The 20,805-nt window shown below is 61.1% G+C and overlaps 1 protein-coding gene across 8 annotated transcripts in view; it reads right to left on the bottom strand.

Annotated features, from left to right (window-relative positions):
- Positions 1-20,805, bottom strand: part of RBFOX3 (RNA binding fox-1 homolog 3) — a 164,137-nt gene that overhangs the window by 88,181 nt on the left and 55,151 nt on the right. For all 8 annotated transcript variants that reach the window (XM_032199657.1, XM_032199653.1, XM_032199658.1 and 5 more), the window contains exon 2: positions 1,462-1,579. The gene's annotated coding sequence lies outside the window, so the exon portion shown is untranslated. The remainder of the gene's footprint in view (positions 1-1,461; positions 1,580-20,805) is intronic.

Here is a 20,805-nt window from a genome sequence, read left to right as displayed (position 1 = left end):
CAGCCCCCACGGCAGCTTGGGGCACCACACAGCCCCCTGCTTTGGGCAGGAGCAAACCTGAGCCCATGCACCCCTAACCCGGCCACCTTCACCCCGCAGGGCACGGCGGTGGCCGGGTGCTCGCCCCGTGCAGGAGCGACGTGGGCAGCGCGGGGCCGGGCGCTCCGGCAGCCCTGGGCGCGGGCTGTTGTTCTGGAACGGCGTGCACTGCCAGAGCTGCATGTGGGAAGCTTGCATAATAGCGCCAGCCCACACTACGCCTGCTCCTACCCAGCATGATCAGACCCTCGCTTTCATGAGCAATAACATCCACCCAAAGTTTTCTAAAAGACAAAAAAAAAAAAAAAAAAAGAAAAGAAAAAAAAAAGCTTCAAGGTGATACGCGCAGAGCTCGGCTTCCTCTGCTGCCTTCAAGCTGATTAATGCGGCTGGGGAAATACAGCTGCACAGCCTCTTCAGAGAGGGAAGGCTCCTCTTTAATCCTTCTCTCAGGACAACCTCTGCCCCCAGCGGAGGGACGAAGATTCTCAAACCTCGCTCCTTGGCGGTGTCACAGCACGCACGTGGGATGGATGGAGGAGCACAGGAGCCGCTCTCAGGGAGCAGAGCCCGAGGCAGGGCCCGGCCGGAGGGGTGCTGGGGCTGCCGTGTCTCCCCCAGCACCCCCGCTGGGGTGCACGCAACCGCCAGGCACCGTGCTGTGTCCCATGCAACGCCCCGTCCCCAGGCAATGCCCCGTCCCCAAGCAATGTCCCGTCCCTGTCCCCACCATCGGGCCAAAAGCGTGGCCGTGGCAGCGCTGTCACAACCCCCCCGAGGCACCGTGCCCTCAGGGCTCAGAGCACTGGGAAGAAACGGGGACAGTGGCGTGGCTGGAGGAGGTCACGCTGCCTGCACCTTGCTTTTTAACTACTCATTAAGACCCTGTGCAAGCTCCCAGCACGGGCTGATGTCAGCAGGAGGTGGCTTTTATTTTCTGTCCCTTGAACTGATGGGGCCAGGTTCACACTAAACCAGTGGAAACCAGGCAGATGGCTGCGGTGGGCTGGCAGCATGATCCCTGCTGGGCACCGTGTCCTGAGCACGGCCAGGCTGTGGTGGAGCTGAGCAGGGGAGCACCCGGGTCCTGAGCACTCCAGGAGCTCTGTGCCTGGAGGGAATCGCCAGGAGATTGCCCAGGGTGGGCAGCAGGGAGCTGGACATCCCTCCTGCCCTCCTCCCACCAGGAGCGTGGCTTCTCCCCACGACACTCCTGCTCTCCAGGTCGTTTCACAGGAGCTTGGACCTTGGGCACGTGCGTGAAGGCAGGGGGCACACGATCTTTACCTGGCACTGATGCCAAGCACACGGTGGATTTATGTACGAGCTGAGACACCAGGCACGGCCTTTGGGAAGCAGGAGCTCGGCCTCAAGCAGCCCCCACGCTCCCCCAGCCCGGGCTGCTGGGTGGGACAGACGTACCTGGGCGGCCAGAGGAGGTGCCTCGTGCTGCGGGGCGCAGGCGAGAGCTCACGCTGGCGTTTGCCTCTCCGAGCTGTCGGGAAGAGCCGTCGGGGTCTCACAGCAGAGGCTTCTCAGCCTGAAAGACAGAGGGAGAGTCTCCAGTCCTGTCCCCACGCAAACATCACTACCAGTAAGGGAGGGGGCCGCGGCACGGCTCGCTGCTGCTCAGCGGCAAAGCGCGCAGGGACTCGCACCCAACCTGTCCCGCTCCCACAGCACAATTCGTTCATGGAGCTTTGGAGCTCGTCCTCCCTGCCCGCAGGCACAACGTGGCCAGCAGGACCAGCCCTGCCCACGCACCCGCTCGCCCCAACCCACACCGGGCAGAGCTGAGCAGAGCCCCAGAGGGGGCACCGGGTCCTGCCCTGGCTGCGGGGTGTGCGCAGTGCAGCCCCTGCTCAGGGCTCAGGGGTCCCTCCCGGGACCACCTCTTGGTCTCTGCACTGACACGGATGCTGTAAGCAGGATGCAGCACACAGGATGGAGGCGAGGAGAGGCAGAGGCTTTTCCTGAAGGTGTAAAACACCCCCAGCCCACCAGGGCCCTCCTCGGGGGCAGCCCGTGCTCCTGCCTCGCTCCCAGCCGCTCCGGTTTGTTTTTCCCCGACCCAGGTTGAACGGAAGATAATTTACCAGCTTGTCCCCTGTTGTAATGGGACTTTTTTTTCCTGCTCCAGGCGGGGAATGCCATCAATCTCGGCGCTGAGTGTTCGACGTCCACCCCGCGACCTCCGCCAGGCAGCCCCCCCGCCCCCGCCGTGAGTTATGGAGCCTGCGGCGCGCGGCGGGACGGGCTCGGCGCTCAGCTCCGCGCCGCGAGCAGAGATTTATCCCCTCGGCGGAATAGGGGGCAGAGGCCGGCAGATAAGTCACTGAAAAGCTGCAGGAGCGTCTCTCAAGGTCCTCCAAGGTTGGCTCATTAAAAAGCAAGGAGAGGAGGGAAAAGAAAAAGAGTGCCCACGGTGGCACGGCTCGCGAATAACCCCGCTGCCTTCTGATCAGCCAAACTCGGGGGAGTGGAGGGAGCACGGAGCCCCTGGGGCAGCATCTGCAGCCATCCCAGCTCTGCTCTGCCAGGACAGGGTGCTGGCCAGTTTCGTGTGAAGCTCCCTCAGCACCCCAGGCACCCATCTGAGCAAGATCCCAGGAGCGGGGCAGCGCGGTGCCGGATGGGGCCACCACTCCCCGGGGAGCAGCAGCACGGCCGCGCCGTCCTGCAGAGCCTGCTGTAACCCGGGGAAGGGGCAGGAGAGCCAGCAAGAGGCTGCCACGCAGCCACACCAGGGAAGGAGACGGGCAGTGGGTCCCCAAACACCGCGCTCAGGGTGTCTCCAGCTCCCGGCACGGTCCCCGGGGAGGCCCCATCGCTGCAGAAAGCCGTGAGCCAAGCAGCCTGGAACGGGCACCGAGCACTGCGCCTGCGAGAGCGCAGAAACCCCCAGAGAGGAGAGGACCTGTGAATAGCACAGGAACTCCCCAGCCTTCCCAAATCTGCTGGAATTCCCCTTCCACCCAATTATTCCTGCTCATTAGGCCCTGCTCCTGATTAGCACGCGTAGCAGCGAGCGCAGCTCAACACAACTGCACGCTTCAAAGCCCCTCCCCAGCCCCTTCCATCACAGTCACCTCTGAAGTCAATCTGTCACAGCCCAATTTCCTAATCCACCCTGCACAGAAACCCATTTGCTGTTCTCCCTTAAATTAAGCTTCTCTTGCAGCTCCGCTCCTCTTTGATTATTTTTGTTACCAGAAACCGAAGCAGAGCGCAGGGTTAAGTGGGGATTCAGCCGTCCGGGTTCCTGAGAGGGCTTTTTTAATCACCCGCACGTCTCCTCTCCTCTCCCACCCGACACAGCTCCCGGGAACCACCAGGGAACTGCTCCCTGGTGGGCGAGGGGACGCACGGCAGGGGGTGGGTGCAGCAGGGACACCCGGCAGAGCCGAGCGCACGCAGCCCCGCTCACCGGCTTCCCCCCAGAGCCACCTTTGTGCCACCCAGCAGCAAGCAGCTGGCACTGGTGGCCAGGATGGGCACCGCCACCAAGCCCAGCATCTGCACCCAGGTCCCCAAAAATGCAATGGAGAGCCCAGCAGCCCCGGGACACCAGCCTGGGCAGAGGCCCCGTGAGCGTGGCACGTTTCGGCCGCCCGCTCAGGGCTGTCCGCGGGCTCTGGCCCCGCAGCAATCCCTTCCTGCAGGTCCCTGTTAACACAGCTGAACCTGCTGAATTTTGTGAATCCAAAGAGCTGAGACGGCTGAGATCATCGCCTCCAATCTGCTACATGATGCAGGGCAAAAGCTTCGCCCAGCAAACCCTGCAGGACCACAGCCTGAGCCCCAGCTTCGCTCTCCCAGCACCTTCCCCCCCTGCAGCCCCCAGTGATCCTTTTGGGTCCCTTACAGCTCCGTATACTCGATGAGTCTATGGCTACGTGCAATGAATTTAGGACACCATAAACAGCGGGGAGAAAACCTAAACCAAGATGAACCAACGCTACTTTTTCAGCACCTTGTTCCCAAAAGCAAACCCACGTGCGTGCGGGGATGGGGCTGGCACGTTCCCCGCCGATGCCGTGTGGGTGCGGGGAGCCCAGCGAGCAGGCGGCCCCATCCAGCAGCAAGCCCCGCGTCTGCAGCGTCTCCCCCACAGTCGGGGAAGCCAGCGCAGCCCCCAGAGGGGCGTGCAGACACAGGAGACGGGAAGCGCGCTGCCGGTCCCTGGGGTGCTCCTCTCCCTGTGTGCCGCTGAGCTCCTGCTAGACAATAAACCACCACGATTACATCTACAAACCAACCCCTGCAAGGCTGAGAGGTTTTATCAAAGCCTCCTAGGGAGGAGATGGAGCGAGAGCGGGCGCTGCCAGCAGTGTCTGCAATCCCAAGGCCAGCCCCGCCGCTGCTGCATCTGCGCCGTTTTGGGAGCTGGAGCCCCCGCTGCTGCCTCTCACGGCAGGGGCACTGCCAGGAGGCTGCTCTGCCCCTGTCCCTGTCCCTGTCCCTGTCCCTGTCCCTGTCCCTGTCCCTGTCCCTGTCCCTGTCCCTGTCCCTGTCCCTGTCCCTGTCCCTGTCCCAGCCCATCCGACCCATCTTAGCAAGACAAACACCCACCCCTGCAACCCAGCACCTCCAGCAGCGGGTTCAGAGAGGAGGGCGAGAGGAACAAGATTTGTGATCTGGGTTTCACTGCAGCAGCGGAGTGATGCAGAAATGTCCTTTCGGGCTGGGGGGGGAGAGCTGTGAGGAGGCTGTGAAGGCAAATCCCAGCAGTTATTTCTCCCTTTGTTCCAGCGGCTGGGGAGAGCGGGGACTCTTTCAGCAGAAAATGCACTGAAGCAGCACTCTGAGCCTGTGCAGCCCAAGATACAGCTGCCTGCGCCAACCGAGATCAGGAGCTATTTCCCACTTATCTGTGCCGAGCCTGCTATCTGTGCAGCAGAACACAGCGTTTGGTAATAGGATTTTGATGCTGAACAGAAGATGTTTTTCCCCGAGTCTCACTTACGTCACACCTGGAGGTATCCATGGCCGTAAAGGTGACACAGAGGAAGGCTAAAGAGTTTGAACTCTTACGCTGAGGGAGCAGCTTCTCCTTTCGCTGCAAAACAGCAGAATTAAAGCAATCTAATATTAGCTGCCCACTCGGTGCCCCCAGCCACCTCCTGGGGAAAAGACGGAGAGGAGCTCATCCCTGCGCCCGTCCCCGTGGCAGTGCTGGCCCCGCAGCCCCACAGCTGCAGGGCTGGCCCCACACCCCACGGCACAAACCGGGCCAGGGGCACTCGCACAAAACCCCTCGAGGACAGCGGGGCCGGGGCTGCGGGGGGCGAGGAGCGGCCGAGCCCCGGCCAGGCCATCAGCATGCGGCACCGGGTGCGCGGGAGGCACGGCTGGCGAGGCTGAGATAACGAGTTCCAAAAGGTGCACGCTCGGTGCATGCTGCTCACGATGTGCAACGCGGCGCTCGAAAAGTCCTGAAAAGGCTGCGAGCAGGCAAAGGCTGAGTAAGCCGGAAGGAAAGTGCTCATTAAGGAGCGGAGCGGGGAGGCAACGCGAGGCGCTCGGGGAGCAGGATGCGCCCCGCTTGTGGCATTTGCATTTTCTAGCCCAACTCCAGAGAACAGGGAGTTATCACAGCCTAATTTAGTAAAGATCTCCGCCGTACTGAAGGTGCATTTCTATTAGATGAAAGAGCCGGGAAAGAAGCGAAAGACAGGCGAGGAGTGGAAGGAGAAACCATCTTGAACAAAAGGATGGAGAAAACAGCCTCGGAAAGTGCCTGGGGAGGGGGGCACGGAGGGATCTGCCCACCACCCCCGGCCAGCCGAAACTGCATGCTGCAGTGCACAACGCATCCCATGTTTCACAGCTTTACAGTCCTACTGCGATTTTCATTTGAATTTCACGATTAGGAACATCACCCCCTGCCTGGTCCTGTGCTCCCCAGCGCTCGGTGGGAGTGCAGCGGGCACTGGGGATGCTCCCCACCTCCGGCACAACAAACACAGGGCAAGGGCAGGGCTTTGGGGTTCCTGCTGCCCCACCGGGGCTGGGCACCCCAAGGGCTGCAGCACGGCTCTCACCAAGCCCAAAAAGTGCCCTGGAGGTGCCCCCTGCCCCTCTGACAGCCTGGTAATCTCAGGGGTCCCGCACCACCACAGCGGGCGGCCCCACGAGCAGCCTGCGGGCACCCAGGGGCGTAACTCCCTGCAGCGGCCTCCTGGCAGGGAGGGAGGCATGGCGTTGTGCAGGAGGGGAACTGCCATGGCCACGGACCCCAGACCCCATCCCGCAGGGACCTGGTGTGGGCAGCGTGAGCCCAGGAACCAGGGCTGGGGGGGTTCGAGCATGGGCAGCACCTGCTGCGGGGGGACACGGGTGCCAAGAGGAGCGTTGCGGTCTGTTTTTCTGCACAAGTGCATTAAGTATTCTGCACAGCACTTTTGCTGTAAATCACTTCCTATTCAGGCTCACTGCTGAGGGTCTCTGAAGGTCGATTTTCCATGGTTATGACAACAAAAACTAAAATTGGGTCAAACCTGAAAGGTATTATCTTCCTCCAAGCTGCTAAATGCACAATAGTAATGAGGTTGGTTAAGCAATTCACCCACAGACTGCATTATTTGCTCTGAAGATGTATTAACCAGTTAAATGAGCGTGATAAGGCAGCTCTGCTTATTTCTCTCACCAGCCGCACAGAAGATCTGAGGCGCTGGGTCTCCGCAGCCCGGCTAATAGCCGCGACCGCAGACATGCCGACAAAGGCGGCCGGCGCCGCACCGCTCCGGGCCAGGCTCTGCCCGGCCTGACCCGCAGTAATACAAAGGGAACTTTAAAGGCACCCAGCAGCTGAGAGCCATTTGAAAAAATAATTATGCTTCCTCCCTCCCCTTTCTTTTTCTTCTTCTTAAATGCTCTCCCCCACCCCAACCTCCTCGTAAAACCCTGCAAATCCCCCGGCCGCCCCAGGCGGCGGCTCGGCAGCTGCCGTTCGTGGCCGAGGCTGCTCCCCGGGGAGCGGCTGCACCGGGGCCACCGGGCACAGCCGAGGACTGTGACCGGGGTGTCAAAACCAACCTGCCCCTAGCAGGTCACTGCGTGCAGCAGAGGAGTCCCACGGCTAGTACCGCAGCGCCTGGAAGCCGCTCGTGCCCACGGCACCCGCTCGTGCCCACGGCAGCGTGCTCTGCTGGCGCGTGGGGCTGTCCTGGGGCACCCTGCCCGGAGCCTCCACCGCCCTGGGCAGCGGTGGCAGTTGTGGGATGCAAGGAACATTTGTTTTTATGGGATTTCTGCTGCTCTTCCACAAACAAACACCCATTAATGTAAATATAACTGGCGTAAACAAGCGTGACCCTAAAATCCATGTGCAGCTGTATGTAACGGGGGAGAAGGAGGGAGGGAGAAGAAACACTCCAATTAATCCCTAAAATGAACAAGATGGAAAAAAACCTCGAAGTGCAGCAGAAAGCATCTGGTCCTGCTGCAGAAAGGGACTGAGTGCTAAGGCTGTGCTCTGCCACACTGCGCCTCCAGCCCTGCCAGGACCCCGTCCTGTCCCCGCACAGCCCTGGCCCCAGCTGGGGTAGCAGCGCCGGGAACCAAAGTCTGATGGGTGCTGCGGGGCCCTACAAGCTGGCTCCATCCCCAAGGCGGGGAGTTTTGGGAAGCCGAGGTGCACCCGCAGCCCCTCTGCCCACGAGCTCAGCACGCCGAGCTGGCCCCAACACCGACGGCAGGCAGAGAGGGACCCGGGCAGCAGCTGGGGAACGCACGGAGGAAGCCTCCGTTGTTGTCTCCCGGTGCTCCAGCTGGTGCTGTGCCAGCAGGAATGGCTGCGTGGAGAAGTGCCAGCACTTTCTAGCACGGAAGGATGAAGGTATCCTGAAGCGGGATCCTTGTCAGCAGAAGCTCAGGGACCAGCACCGCAACCTCCGCCAGCCCCGTGACCGAAACACGGCTGCAGAACGGTACCTGAGGAGTGACGGGGGACAGAGACCACGGGACAGATCCGGGGAGCTCCAGGACGGGAGGAGAAGGGCTGTTCCCGGGGCTGGCGCGGGTCGGGCAGCGGCACCAAGAGATCTGCAGGAGCGGGCAGCAGCGGTCCTCGCAGCGGCCTCTTGCAGCCAGGCTCCCTCAAACAGCCGATGTGCCAGGCAGCTCGTCAGGAGGTTTGAAGCCAGATCCGAAGAACGGTGGATAAACATGGAAAGCCAGCTTTGGTGCTCGTGCCCTTCTACGATCTGCAGCTGCAGAGCGCACCCGGGCTCCCCTCGGAGCACAGCAGAGATGGAGCCCGGGCAGGAGCCCCGCGGAGAGCTGCCCTTCCCAGGCTGCAGCCCCACACCGGTCTCTCAAGGTGACACCTCGGCTATTTGGGGACGTGTTCATCAGCTCCTTCCCTCTCCTCCCGTCATTATTAGATCTTAAACTCTTGCCTTCACCATCTGCCACTCACCACTCACATTTTAAGGACGGAAATGACAGCTTCCCCGTGATCAGCCCTCTGGAAACCCCGTGGGGCTCGGTGCCAGGAAATGAGGGAAATTTGTAATTCTGACTTGAGGAGCACTCGTGACCCCCGGCCACCCCGTGGCCAGGCTCAGAGAGGCTCCAAGCGCCAGCTCCGCTCGGGCTCTGTCCCTGGCCTGTGGCAGCTGGGGACGTCTCAGTGAGCCGTCCTTGCTGCCAAACCCTGGAGAAGCAACGCACAACACACCTCTGGGAGCAACGCTGACCACCAGCGCTCCTCCTCTACCCCAGCTCCAGTGCCCCTGCCAGCTGCGCACCCCCTCGAGCTCTGCGTGCGCCCAGCTCAATGCACGCCAGCAGCACCCACAAAACGCCGGCTGGTGCCCAAAACCCCGGCACATCACCAGGGCCGGTGCCCAGTCCATGGCGTTGGGGAAGGCAGCCAGCCCACAGCAGGGCTCTCTGCTCGGGGAGCAGGAGCTTCTCCTACCTCCGGGAGGCGTTCATGCTGCCCAGGCTCTGGGACGGGTGGCGTGATGAAGCGATGCCCCCGGGGTTCGCCCAAACGCTGCCGCGCTGAGCTCCGCACCTCGGCGGCCCCCTCAGCCACGCAGCTCCCAGCCCTGCATCTCGGGCGGCTGCCGCAGTGCACGAGCCCCCCCCCAGCCCTTCCCAGCACCGTCAGTGAAGGGAGGGAGCCAGAAATGCCAGAAGAAGCGTTCCTCATTCAGAGAAGTCAGATCCTCTGAAGACTGGCAACAGCCCAGCGCCTGGAGAGACAAGCCCCAGATTTATGACCAGCGTGGACGCAGAGACAGAAGAGCTTTAGTGAACCTGTTTAAAACCTCATGGGAAAAGTCGACAGTGAAAGATTGGAGCGACCGGGCAACTCCACCTCTCTGCACTGAAAACAAAAGTAAGGCAAGAAAGGAGCCCGCCAGCCCCACGCACCGACGGGGAGAGGGCAGCCAGGGGACGGGGCGCTGGGGACCAGCAGGACACCCACGGGGACGTCGGGTCCCTGCTTGGGGACTGGGGACAAGCTCTGGCAGCTGGAGCCCCCCGTGCTGCATGCGGCACTCACCCAGCCTCCCTCCTCCTCCTCCTCCAGGGCTTCTTCCTCTCCTTCCCCCTCTTTGTCATTCCTCTCAGCTCACGCCTCTGCTCTGCTCTCCTTCAGCTGCTCGCAGCAATGAGCCCGGGCAGTGCCGCTCCCGGCCAGGCCTGACCGGGGTTTTAATGCCTGCCCCGTGTGCTGGCAGCAGGGCTCTCCCTGCCCTTCCCCTGCTGCCCAACATTCGCACCTAACGAGGCCCCAGCACGCCGTGGGGATGATCCAGGAGCATCCCCCGTGCGCTGCGGGGCTCAGCCCAGGGACTCGCACGATCCCCTGCAAAGCCCTGGCACCGCAGCCCCCCGAGACACCAGGCACATTGCTGCCAGCACAGAGAGCTGGGAACAGCACCTAGAGCTGCCTCGGGGCGTCCCAGCAGGGTCTGTGCCGAGCAGGAGCTGGCCCAGGGGCCACCAGCACCCGCGGCTCCACGCTCTGGCATTTTGCAGCTCTCAGCGTGGATGTGAACGCCCTGCCCAGGGCTAAGGCTACTGGTGGCACCAGTGTGGGGTTCCCAGAGCAGGATGGAGAGCACGGATCCATCCCCCACATAAGCCTAGGTATTGCAGCAGAGCTGCTGCTCAGACCTTTGCACGTGGGAAGAAGGGGCCAGGAGCAGCCCCACAAAGTCCAGCAAGGGAAACGCCAAGTCCTGCACCCAGAGCAGTGCTCGTGGCTCGGCACAAACGGCTCCGGCTCCGAGCTGGGGGTGAGCCAGCAGCAGCCCCCCCCGGCCACCCCCAGGGCTGCCACCGCCCCGCAGCGCTCAGCACCCTCGAGGCCACATCTGGATCCTGCGCCCAGCGTTAGGTCCCCAGGGGCAGGCAGCAGGGTGGGGAGCTCCAAGCGCATTACCCGATTTCCACACCAAATCTTGCCATCCACGTCAGCAAAGCAAATTGAAAGACAAGCTGTGGTCCCGGAGCAGCAAGCCCAGCAGCCACCGTCCGGGAAACGCAGCTCCTGCCCCTGCTGGAGGCGTTAATGCCACGGCCACCCCTTGCACCCCGGGCACCCGGCGCCTGGTGCTGGCCCCTGCAGCCGTGCATTAATTAACATTCCGCATGTAAAGTTGGGATTGTAATTACTGCAACTGATTAACAGGCCGAAGGTAGCCCGTCTCCGAGGGAGCAGATTAACAGAGGCTCTCTCGAGCTCCTGCTCTCACCTCGGCACTGCCAATGCATTTTAAGCAGGGGCCCGATGCCCCCACAGGCAGTGATTAATGGGCGAGCTCGGCTCCGAGGACGTGCGGTGGCTCCGTCCCCGCTGCTCTTCCCACGCTCGCCCCGGGCAGGACGGGACGGGGCTGATGTGGGGTCAAGGGGGGACAGGGGGGGACGGGGGGGGCAGGGGGAGCAGCACAGCAGGCTGGAGGGGGGCTGCGGGAGCTGCTGTGCCCAGGCTGAGCGGGATGCAATGCCCAGGAAGCCACAAGCTCCAGCAGTGCAGAAAGCTCGCTGCTTTCCCATGAAGCATTCCCCTTCCCAAGCTACGCAAATAAATAATAATAATTAATAAATAATAGGAACAACGATCATAATAAAGCAGCAGGAGTAGCCTCCCCGCACCCTGGCTACTGCTCGTCCCAGGACACAAATCCCCGCCTGCTCCCAGCCCCACGGGTGTGCGCCCCTCGCCCCCCAGCCCGCTCCTCACCTCCCTCCTGCTTCCTCCTCCAGCTCTGCCCCGGGTGCTGAGTCCGGCCCGGGGACATGGCCAGGGGCCACCCCCGGCACCCCAAACCAGCTCCTTGGTGGGCACCAGGCGCTTTCTGGATGTGTCCCCACCTCCAGACCTCTCCCTTCCCCGAAGCACCCCAGGCCCCTCGCTGCGTGCCCGCGGCGCTCCAGGGATCGACCTGGGGAGTGCAAAGGGGAGCGCCAGCAGGAGAGAGCCCGACGAGACTCCAATAATTACAAGCAGATAAGACTATCAGCTGTAATTAAACACTATCCACAGGCAGACCGCTCGGCTGCGGAGACTTTCTTCCCTTCTTTTCCCCCAGACTGCAAAATAAATTATCCTGCAAAGTTAGCAGAGGCTGAGCTATGGAAACAATTAAACAAAAATTAAATCTAATTCATTTATACTCTGAGCACAAAGTGGATAATGTGGGGGTTTTCTTCTCTCTCCTCTCTTTGCCTTGGTGTTACAGAGGACTATTATGGGAAATTAATCACGGGGAAAAGCAATGAACGTGATCTATCGCTCTTTAAAAGTGCACTGTAGTGATTATATAAAAATCTATTAGAGAGGCCAGGAAATTTAAGAGTGACACCATTTAAAAGGAAAAAGGAGACAGGGCTGGTGGCAAAGGGGATCAATTTCTGCACAGACGGATCCTTGAAAGAAGGAGCAGGAGCAGCTCGGGCCTGTGGGGGCGGCTGCGGGGACCCGGCGGCAGCCCCCAGGAAGGCACGCAACCAAACCGCTCCTCACGCTCGGCAACGCTCATGAAAACGCAGCAAAACACCCCAAAGCAGAGCTCAGGCTGCAGCCGCAGGAGCACAGCACGGCGCCAGGGGCTGCAGCCAACGGGGGCACCCCCAGAGGCGACCCCGCCAGCCCCAGAGGCTGGACAGAAGCGTTCCGGCCCCTTTCTGCGTGTGCTTGGATGCCCCCCGAGCACTGCGTGCCCACCCAGCTCGGGGGGGTCCTGGCACTGCCCCCCTCACCCGGGGGTCCCCAGGAGTGATCCCCATCGTCAGCTGGGGCTGTGAGAGGAGCCCCCCCCCTGCATGGCAGTGCCACAGCAGGTCCCAGCCTGGGGCTGCTGCCCCCCAGCACCCTCTCGGCTGTTTAAAAGCTGTGATAAAACCTTCACCGAGGCAGATTCCTCCATAAATCTTCACCTGCAACGGGTCCGGCCCCAGGCCAGCCCGACGCTTTAACAGCACCATCAATCCTGGGGGAGCCCGGGGGGGGCTCGTGGTCTCCATCCCCAACACGCTGCCAGCCGGGGGGTCCTCAGCTGCCAGCCCCACCACGAGGGATGTGCCCAAGGGGGGACAGCTGACATCCTGCTGCTCCTCATCCTCCCTGCGCCCCAGGGACCTCAGCACACGTGTCCTGGGGCCGGGGACGCTCACAGATGAGCCGAGAAGGGGGTCACAAAGGCAGGACCCCACAACGTGCTGCGGGGATGGATCCCACTCGTCTCACAGCGAGAAACCTGCACCGGCAGGAGCAGCAGCACCAGCAGCACCCGCAGCGTGCCCAGGCCATTACCCCACAAACAACATTTACCAACACTTTGCTTCCGCATTAACATAGGCAAATGCCTTTATGTGAATTTAATGGAAGTTTCTCCTCCCTACCAGGCTAATGGAAACAAAACCCACAACACTCTCCTTTCAATGCATCTTTTCAATGATTTAAAAAAAAATGCAAAAAAAAAAAAAAAAAACACCCTTTGATCTCAGCAGCCCATTTGTTTAGTCCATGCCGGGATTTAATTGAGAAGGGATGTCCTTGAATAAATGCAGAGATGTCCTCGCTCCCCAGGAAGTCTGCTTTAAGTTGTGAAATCCACTGTCTGAGGCTTTCTGTGCGCCCAGAGACACTCTGGGACCGTGTGGCCCGAGGCTGTGGGTGCACGTGGAGCATGCGGGCACCCCCGGGACACCAGGGCAGCGAGCGGGGCTGCGGAGCCAGGGAAGCACCGGGTGCCCCGGGTGCCCCTGCTCTGCCTGCAAACCCCGCCTGGGACAAACGCAGCAGCCCTGCAGCAGCAGCTCCCTCCCAGGCATCGCTTTGCCAGCGCACCGCATTTTGGGCACTGAGCTGTGCCACCGTGTGCCCCAGGGGCTGGCCGTGCCGTGCCGCTGCGTGCAGCGAGCTGGTGTCATGCAGGTGACACTCGGCACACAAACAGCCAAGTGGGGACAAGTTCTGGGGGCAGCTCCCCAGGCTCCCCTCCACGAGAGGGGCCCTTCAAGGCCTCTTCAGCCCCCGAGAGCCCCCTGCTCTTGGCCTCCAGCTGCAGCTCCCCTTGCCCTGTCGAAGGAGGGGCAGCAGCTCTACAGGTTTCGGGATGTGCCCAGGGCACTGGCGGGGAGCACGGCCCTGTGAAAGTGAGGAGATGCCAGGGAGGGAAGGCTGATGCTGCTCCAGCATCGAGGGAAGACGGGGGTCAGCTCCCGTGGCCAGCTGTCCCAGGGGAACACCTCTGGGGGCTGGAGCAGCCCTGCACTTGTGGGCTCAGCAGGACAGAGTCTTGGTGATGGAAACGGGGCTGCAGGCTGGACGCTGCGCCCCGGAGCAGCCGTGCCACAACACAACAGAAGGAGAGGACAGCCTGTCCCCAGGAGCTGGTGCTCGCGCCCGTGCTGCCAGCACCGTCCCTCCCCAAACACCTTCCAGGCTGCCAGGCCTGGCAGGAGAGGAGGAGCTGCCGCAGAGCTCGTGATCCAGGCAGGGAGCTCGGATCCGCTGGCCGCAGCGGGCGCCTTCCTGCTCATTTCCTCCCTGCCTGCCAGCACCGAGCGCCCGCCAGCCCCGTGCATCACCCCGCTGCCCCCCGTGCCCCCAGCAAGGGACAAACCCAGCCCCCTGCCCTGGAGAGGGGAAGCCCCTGGGAGCACCCTGCGAGCGCAGGGGTGGAAGCGGAGCTGGCAAAGGGGGAACCAAGGAGGAGGGGGGGCTGCCTTCAGCAGTGCTGTGCCTCCAGGTTTGGGGTTTTCATCTCCCACCCGCCTCTCCAGCCCCCATGTCATCGCAGTGGCGAGAAGCTGCAAAGGCAAAGCTGCAGCCCGGGCTGGGAGGGATCCCTCCCGCTGCACGGGGAGCAGGACCGGGGCTTGCCCTCAGCCCCTGCCAGCCAGGAAAGGCGAATTCCGACCCTGGGGAGTAATTAGCGGTGATAAAGGTGAGCGCAGGGAGCTGCCAGAGGGGACACAGGGAGTTCCCAGCTCATTACAGCTTTGGCATCTCTCATCCCAGGGCATCAGCAGCTCCCCTTCACACTCGTTTGACCCCCCCCGGCCGCAGACCCGCAGCACCCCCCGCCCGCCGCCGAGCGCTGGGTCCCCGCCGAGGGCGCACCTGGGCCTGGAGAGCGGGGCCGGGGCCACCCCGCAGCGGGCGGGCGGAAGGGGAGCAGGAGAGCTCTCAGCCTGCTGGACTCCCGAGCTGCACACAGGCCTAAAGGCGAGCTGATTAAAGCAATTAGGATTTTAAATAGTAACATCAGAGTGGCTCATCAGCGCTGAAGAGGCAGTCAAATGACGAGTCTGAGGATCCTATTTAGGGATGGCAGTTGGCTGAGCATCCTCAGCCCCTTGCCACCAGAGGCTCCGGCCGGTCCCCGGCGCAGCAGCACCCCGCAGCCCTGCCAGCACCCACCTGGGCACGCAGAGAGGTGCCCAAGGGGACAGCCCCTGCCCATGGGCACAGCGGGGTCTGCACCACGGGGCACCCCGCAGCACAAAGTGGCCGGGCCAGGGCCGTGCAGTACATGAGGAGCGCCCGGCTGCGCCCCGCTCCCCGTTCTTCAGCCTGTTTGTTCTCTGTAATAAAGGCTCCAGGAAGGAAAACGTGGAAAGAATTCAGCAGCGCTTCTCAGGAGGCAGCACTGCACACCAGCAACTAAAAAGTACCTTTTGCAATAGATAAAACACAACACGCACATTTTGTCTGTTTGGACTCAAAGTCTGATATGCCAGAGATTTAAGGCAGTCTGATGGGAAATCCGTCTATTTTAGTATATAAGAATCTCCAATCACAAAGGAATCTGGACACGAATACAGATGCAAGAGCAGCACAAACAGCCATGAAATGCTCCATTCCCTTCCTTCTGCTGTCTGATTTCCTACCCTCGGATTTGTTTCTCGCTGCTGCTGGCGAACTCCCGCACGCAGATGGATGCGGCGCCCGGGCTGCGCGCCTGCCAGGCCCTGCACGGCCCCGTGCCCGGGGCTGAAGGAGCAGCACAGCCGCCTGTCAGCAGCTCCCAGCCCTGTCCTGAGGGTCACGCTGCCCCATGGGATGGGGTGGGAGCTTGGAGTGCCCGGGACAGAGCTGCTCCAGATCCACAGGGTCTGCCTGCATGCCCCGAGGCGTGCGCACCAGGGCAGTGGCACAAAACCCTGGGGTCCCGTACAGGAAAGCTTTCCCTTTTTCCATCAGGAGTCAGGGTAAAACAAGAGAAGAATATGAGCAGCCCCGAGCACAGGCAAGCCCTTCCCCATGCTGATGTCCCTATTTCATGGCAGGCCTTCTGCCTGCCCGCAGAGCGATCCAGCTCCGGTGGGTTTGGGGAGCAGCCGCGGCCGCCAGCCCTGCAGCAGGACCCCGAGCGGGCACAGGGAGGGCTGCCACGGAGCCGGATCCCTGCTCTCGGGGGGGAAAGGAGAAAAAGGGCAGGAGCGGGGATCCTGAGCACAAGGCACTCATCTGCTTTCTTGCGAGCTCTGGAGATGCTGTAGGAGGGTACTGGCATAGGCATTTACATTTATTTATAGGCATTTCTGTGGCACTCAATTAAACGCTGTGGTGGAGATATTGCAGCGTGAAGAGTATTTAGAGCCATTTAACACCTCTTAGTCGGCAAAAGCCCATCTGATTCCTGCAGTGAATTGGGAAAGTGCGTGCAGCAAGGGCAGGAGTGAGGAAGGCTGCCCTTTCACAACCCGCTCCCGACTTGTGAAGGGAGATGGGATGCCTGCACTCGTGCTGGAACATCCCCATGCCTCACTTGATGCTCTGCTGCTTCCAGGCCTCCCCCTGGGAAGAGCCCCTGTCCCCAGCTGCCACGTGAAGCCCCCAACCACACACTGCTGAGCCCCAACACCACGCAGCCCACCGAGAGGGCTCCTGCCCAGCGTGGCCACCAGCACCCCCAGGTGCTCCCCAACCCGGCTGGTGGATGGGACCTGCCCACAGCAGCACACGGACGTTTCTCTGATGCTCAGGGAAGGAAGGCTCCTTCGCAACCATCTCCAGGTTCCTGCTGTTAACCGCTCAGCAAAACCTCGCTGCCACTTGTCAGGATGCTGAAAGACCGAGCCGGTAAATCTCCAGATCTCCGGAAAGCCAGAGAGGGAGAGAGTTCAAAGAGAAGGCTGACAAGTGCATGCCAAGGTTAGCACTAATTGCACCGCTGCAAATTCACCGGTGACACTTTCACTCTCTGATCTGCTCCCTCTCCCTCTCCTGTGCTGCTCAGGGGGATTCACCCGCTGGGCTCTGGGGCCCACAGCCCCTAGGTGCAGAGGGGTCTGGGACCACCCGGACACCCCCAGCCCCGTGTGCCGCATGCTGCTCAGCACCAGCGGGGCCAGGTGAAGCCACGGGAGCGCACATGGGTGAAACACAGCCGCAGGGAGCAAACCCTGCAGGGAGCTAACCCACAGCACAGCAGGGTGCCCACGGCCGGGGCTGCCCTGGGCAGGTCACAGAGATTCCTGCTTGGCCACAGCAGCGACTCTGGGAGACGGAGAGCTGATTTTGTGGGGCACTCTGAAGGAAGACCCATATCGGAGAGGGACAGAGCACCCGGGGGAGACCTCCCATGCCCCCACAAGGCTCCTCACCTCCAGAGCAGGCATCTGAGAGCCACGGCTCACTGCAGCCGAGCACATCCAGGAGCCCATCGCAGCTGCCTCCAGCGTGCTGAGAGCTGGACCACAGCCGGACGGGCTTTTGGGGCAAATGTGCCTCCTGGCATTCAGCAATCCTCCTGCTCAGCCCCACCAGCAAAGCAAGCCAACATCATCCCCAACGCAAAGAGCAGGACAGGGAGCCTACGGTCCTGGTGGGCAAAGGGCTGCATTTATCACTCCTCTGGCATCACCGTTACACAAGGCTTCATTAAAATCCAGGCAAACCGGGCGGAAAGCCTGCAATCAGAGGCAGAAAGCCCCGGTCAATCAAAATGCCGGGATGCCCACCTCCTGGCACCGCCGCCTCTCCGTCTGCGCCGCAAAATCGGGCAACTCCCTGCTCTGCTCCGGCCCCTCTGCGGGCGGGGGGCTGCCCTCAGAGCGTCCCACCTCCAGCCCCACGAAGGGGCTGCTGCCACCGGGGTCTCGCTCATCTCACGGGGCCCCCGGTGCCATGTAGGATTTGGTGGGTTGGGGCTGGATGGGCTCTGGCCGTGGCCCCCTCCCTGCCACCACCAGCTCGCCCCGCCAGCTGCTCCGCGCACCCGGGCTCATGTCGCTTGCAAATGGATGCAATTAAGTTGATACTGCAGCGGGGCCGTAATTGCTGTTTCCTTAGCTTGGCAATACGACCCCGGAAACCCCCATTATACTAATCACTGTCAAACGAATACAATCGCAGCACACATAAAAACCTGGTGTACTTCATGGTGAAATATAACACCGCAGAAGGCTGAACCGTTCCATAAATCTGCTTAGCACTTAACACTGCCTGCTAAATGGCCCCGCTTAATTATAGCTCTATAAACATGACTTTATAGCAATATCAATACAGTCAAAAATCAATCGCGCTGATGGACAAATGGACAGACTCACATCCTGCCGCCCCGGGGCTGCCCGGGCTCCTGACTGCGCGCCCGGCCGAGGGCACCCATGGGTGCCGCCTGTCCGCGCGCCCGGCCCCGCTCCTCGCCGGCCCCACGGCGCCCGGCCCTCGGCTGGAAGCGGCTCCCAACCCAAGCTGCCTTCGCCCAGCGCTGCCGAAGCCGCAGACAAGACATTAGCATTACAACCCACACTGATCTTTGTCAATTATGCTACAGTATTTGAGCTCTAACCAGCTTTAAATTGAATCAGGACGAAATCATCAGTATAAAAAGAGCCCGCACCAGCCTTTCAATTCCAGCACTGGGGAAAAAAAAGTTATACATCTCATAATGGCCTTCTACCCCATAATGAACAGGAAAAATAAATTAGATTCCCAGCTAAGGGTATATTTATACAATTTCATTATGTGCCCATGAGCAAGTCTGGTTTTCACCAAGATAAAAATGAGCTCTCAGCAATGCTCGTACTAAATAAATGGAGTGATTTAACAGCTTAACAAGAAGTGCGATAGAGGGGTTGAGGAACAATGTCAAAAATGGAAAATAAAAATAAAAAATAAAAAAAATTGAAATGCTTGTGCTTTTTGAGCTGTGCTGCTGCTGCACAACAGGACCGCGCCGCGGCCTGCGCCCGGCCTCCACCCGCAGGCGGCGGAGCTGGGTGCACGTGCCAGGAGCAGCCAGCAGCCGGGGATTTCGGTGGCAGCTTTGGGGCTGGAAAAGCGATATTTGCAATTTGGAAGTTGCTGCGGTCACGGAAACATTCAAGAAAAGCGAGGGCCGTGCCTACAGCACGGCAGACACGGATGAGGTTGGCAGGGGCTGGGGGGAGCAGTGCAGCACCCAGCTGCCCACCGGTGCCATGGGGAGGAGAGGCAGCCCCGGGCAGTGGGAGCACCGCAGGGCTCGGTGCATGGAAGCTCCCAAGGGGCACAGGGGGCCGCAGCACCCCGGGGATGTTGCGCAGAACTCACACCCAGCTGGCTGTGGCAGAGGGGCACAGCGAGAGCCTCTTCCTGCTGGAAGAAGAACGGGAATTACTTCGCTTCTTTCTCTTGAAGCTATTCAAATATTTTCTCCTGCTGATTAATTCGCCGCTCCCCAGGGCTCAGCACGGCTGCTCCCGAGCCACCGCAGATGCCTGCCCCGAGGAGCCCCTCGGCACCCCGGGCAGCGCGCTGAGCGGCGCCCACCCTCCCTGGGAGAGGAGCCCCCACGCTGCCAACCCTCCCGGGAAGAGCCCAATTTCCCCTGGGTGCCCCAGCACAGCAAAGCCGATCGAAGCGGAGCCCAGGCAAGCAACAGCTCCAGTTATCCGTGGCTTGTGCAGGCACGGAGCAATCCGGCTCCTTTCCCCCTTTCCCCACAATCCAGACGCAGTCCGGTGGCAGCAGGAACGAGCTGCACGACCTCGCTTCGCTACAGGGAAGCAGCAGAACAGCAGAGCCCCAGGGCACGGGGCAGGGTCGAGGAGGGCACGGCTCCCTTCACACGCACAGGAGGTGCAGATGGGGGCAGGAGCGTGGCACGAGGCCGGGCACCGGTGGGCTGGCGGGCTGCGAGGGGGCGAGTGCCTGCCCGTGGGGCTCTCCGGGAGCCCCCAGGGGCTGCAGGCAGCGTGGCACAGCGCGGCTGTCACGGCACAGCACGGCGGTCACGGGGATCAAGCGGCGCCGTCCCCGTCGGCTGACACTTCAAAGCCCAGCTCTTCCAGCCGGCTGCCTCGTGCGCGCAGCCCGTATTCCCTTCCAACCAATTTCACCGAGCCCAGAGGGAAATTCTTAATTCCCTCCTCCAAGTGCAGCCTGTTTAATCAACCTCCTATTATCCAATTCGGCCGCAAGCTGAAACCCGGGCTTGCTTTTCACGCTACTTTTCCAACCTCCCTGCTCCTCGGAGGCTGCAGCGTGTCCTCGCCTCGTGAAGCCGCGCGCGCAGCTCGCCGGGGGGGCCCGGCCAGGCCCCCGGCACCCACAGATGGGGGAGATGCAGGGGCTCTGTGCCCTCCTCATGGCTCTGCTCCTGCCCCTGCCCCTGCTCCCCACCTCCTGCCGCTGCCGAAAAGAGCACGTCAGCTCCCCCCGGCCCGGACCACACATCCATCTGGGCTCAGCATTGTGCATCTTCTCCAGCACAGGCAGGCTGATCCTAAATCCATAACCCACACTTGAATAGCTCATCCATTTAATGGCAGATAGCTGCCAGCAGGCAAATCTGTCCTCTCAGCAGCAGCAAAACCAGAGCTAAGCAGTTGCCTTTTTCTTTTTTTTTTCTTTCTTTTTTTTTTTTTTTCCTTTTTAAATCAATTGCGAGGCCACATGGTCCACCGGAGTGATCTGGAGACCAGGAGACATCTCCAAGAAGGAGCTGGCGGACTTGGCTGCGTATCACAGCTCTCCTGCCACAAGGTGACATTTCCCTCTCCATCCTCCCTGCCCCAGGGAGCTGGGAGGATTAATAGTTCAACGGGGCTTTGGAAATATGTGTGCTGAGAGTTATGAGCCTGATTCATAATAGGAGTTCCCTCCCCTGCTGCAGAGATTAATCGCCAGTACAAATGCAAACACCATTTGGGCTCAACTGTCCCAAAACGCAGCACAGCTGGAGAGGAAGAGGAATGCTCTCCCTGTGCGCTCCGCGCAGCTCTTGCCTGATAATGGAGTTTGTGCTGTTCAGTGTTGTCGTAGCCTTTTGTCTGTGCCTTTGCCTCGAATATTATGGAAAA

This window comes from Aythya fuligula, chromosome 18, assembly GCF_009819795.1.
Source record: "Aythya fuligula isolate bAytFul2 chromosome 18, bAytFul2.pri, whole genome shotgun sequence".
NCBI lineage: Eukaryota > Metazoa > Chordata > Aves > Anseriformes > Anatidae > Aythya > Aythya fuligula.
The sequence above is the reverse complement of the archived record's forward strand: the minus strand, read 5'-3'. Positions and strand labels throughout refer to the sequence as shown.